This window comes from Rhamphochromis sp. 'chilingali' (genome assembly GCF_963969265.1).
Source record: "Rhamphochromis sp. 'chilingali' genome assembly, chromosome: 14".
NCBI classification, from domain to species: domain Eukaryota; kingdom Metazoa; phylum Chordata; class Actinopteri; order Cichliformes; family Cichlidae; genus Rhamphochromis; species Rhamphochromis sp. 'chilingali'.
The window spans coordinates 30,891,604-30,894,070 of NC_137941.1; positions in this window are offsets into that span (position 1 = coordinate 30,891,604).

A 2,467-nucleotide genomic window follows, 5' to 3' on the forward strand; every position below is an offset into this window, starting at 1 on the left:
AGCAGTTTACTGTCTATGTTATCAGAGCCGGAGCATGTATCATCAGGAAGTGATATTAATAAACGCTCCACCATCTCAACATTTACTGTCTCAAACTTAAACTGGCATTGCTTATTATTCATGATAACATCCTGTATAAGGTGGCGTGACAGGGTGGTGATAGGGTATATCCTTAGCTTAATATCCTTTCTTCTTGCATCTATTCAATTTAGTTACTTGATTTCTTAACTCACGATATGTTGCCCACTCTTGTGGACTGACAGACTTATGTGCTTTTACTTTTGCTATATCCTTTTCTGAGATTGCAGCCTTAAGTTCATTATCTAGCCAAGGTGCGTAGTTCTTTTTAACAGTACATCTTCTTTGATGATGTGACTTCTCTAACTACAAATGCCAGTTAGGCTCCACAGCACTGTGCAGTGAGTACAGGACCCACAAGCCCATGTGGGGCCCTCAGGCCACCATCATGAAATCTGTTTCTGATTGTTTGGTCAGAGACATTCACACCAGTGGCCTGCTGGAGGTCAATTTGTAACTCTGGCAGTGCTTACACTGTTCTTCCTCAGACATAGGAGTAGATACCGGTTCTGCTGATTGCTTAAGGACCTTCTGTGGTCCTCGTCAGCTCTCCTAGAGCAACTGCTGTCTCCTGGAATCTCCTCAATGCTTTTGAGACCGAGCTGAGAGACACAGCAAACCTTTTAATGTGTCGCCCTGGAGGATCTAAGCCATGGACTGGGATTTAATCATGAATCCCTTTATTTTAAGATAATTATTTTACACTATACGATCTTTACACTGTGTTAAAATATAAATGAGCCAAATTACAGTGCCATCTGTGTGGCTGTTACTCCCTTTGTGTCCTGACATTTCTTATGCAGATAGACTCACAAGCCTCTAAAACGCCCCGTTGAACACAGCAGTCTTTTGTTCTTCTGCTACACCAGAACTTAAGCACAGTATTCCTCTCTGTCATCAAGGCTGTAGTGCTGTCCCAAAAACACAGTCACAGAGTGGGCCTTGTGGACATGTTCCTCCATTATCACAAACATGCCCACAAGAGTTTATTTTCCGGCTGCCACTAGAGTACTAAATCTGTATTAGCGCACATATCTGGAAACAGCCTCTGAAAATGAGACTTCTTTCTTGTTTGTGCAAACAGCCGTTTCAGCTGATTACCTAAAACTCAAAATTCAAGAGTTGTTTACTGGACAATTTGAAATAAATAAACACAAGACAGACATCTCATTTATCTCTTTATTACAAAGAGTACAAGAATATAAGAGCCAAAATCAAATCAAATCTCTGCAACCAGGAAAAGTTGTTGGTTTACTGGTGATAGTTTTTTTTTTTCTGCTGCTGGAGACTGATTGTAAGCGTTTACAGCAACTAGCTTGCCAGCAAGAGGTTGAAGGTGTTGCACATCCATGCAAACGCCCACAGATTGGCTAAGGTTAGCAAACAATTGCCATCTAATTTATACACAGAGACAGACGCCTAACAGTCTGTGCTGATGAGTACAAATCACCTGCGGTGCGTCTCTCTGTAATAGGGGACACGACTCAACTGGTTCTATTCCTATATGAAAGCAGGGTTGCTGAGCGCTTACGTCATTTTGTGAAAGAATTTCTATTTTTAAGCAACGCAGCTCTGGCTGGACTCTGAATGTAAGTATAATGGATGGGAATTTCCATTTGTGGAGATGTCAACAGACTTGCAATTTTCTCCGATTTCTCACAGTTCAATTCAACTTAATTTAAATAGCGTCAAATTAAAACAGCTGCATCAAAGTGCTTTATATTGTAAGGTTAAGACCCGACAATAATACAGAGAAACCTGAGAAAACCCCAACAATCACACGACCCCGTTTAAACAACAGTGGAAGGAAAAACTGTGGCAGAGCCACAAAAAGAATGAATTATCTTACTTTTATTTAGTGTCACGTTCTGCTTTATGTTAAACACAAGCACGAAGAATTTTCAATTTTGTAAAATGTATAAAAATAAATGTATCACAGTGTTGTAACATTAATACTTACTGTATGGACTTTTTCAGTCTGAAAGGTAAGAAGTTAAAAAGCCGTCCTTCGTTCAGCCGTACCTCACTGTTTAGTCAAGCCAAACCATATGTGTTGGAATGTGGGTTTAAACTGCTTTAACTCAAAGCAACATGGAGTTCTCCGAAATGCTAAGAGTTGCATAAATACCCTTCATGTAAACCGTGTGAGGAATTTTCATTTCACAGAACTAAGTTGCTGCAGAGCACACATCACAAGCTTAGCACCAAATCTCTCCTCATCCATTAGCTGCGAGGTAAATGGAATATTATGATGCACCTGAATAATAATAATGATGATTGTAAGAATTCAGAGTTGCGTTAGAAATTAAACTTTACACTTTTTTCCAAATTGGAGCAAAACCTTGAGGCGCTATTAAGAAAACTGAGACTAAGCAGAAAAGTCACTTTG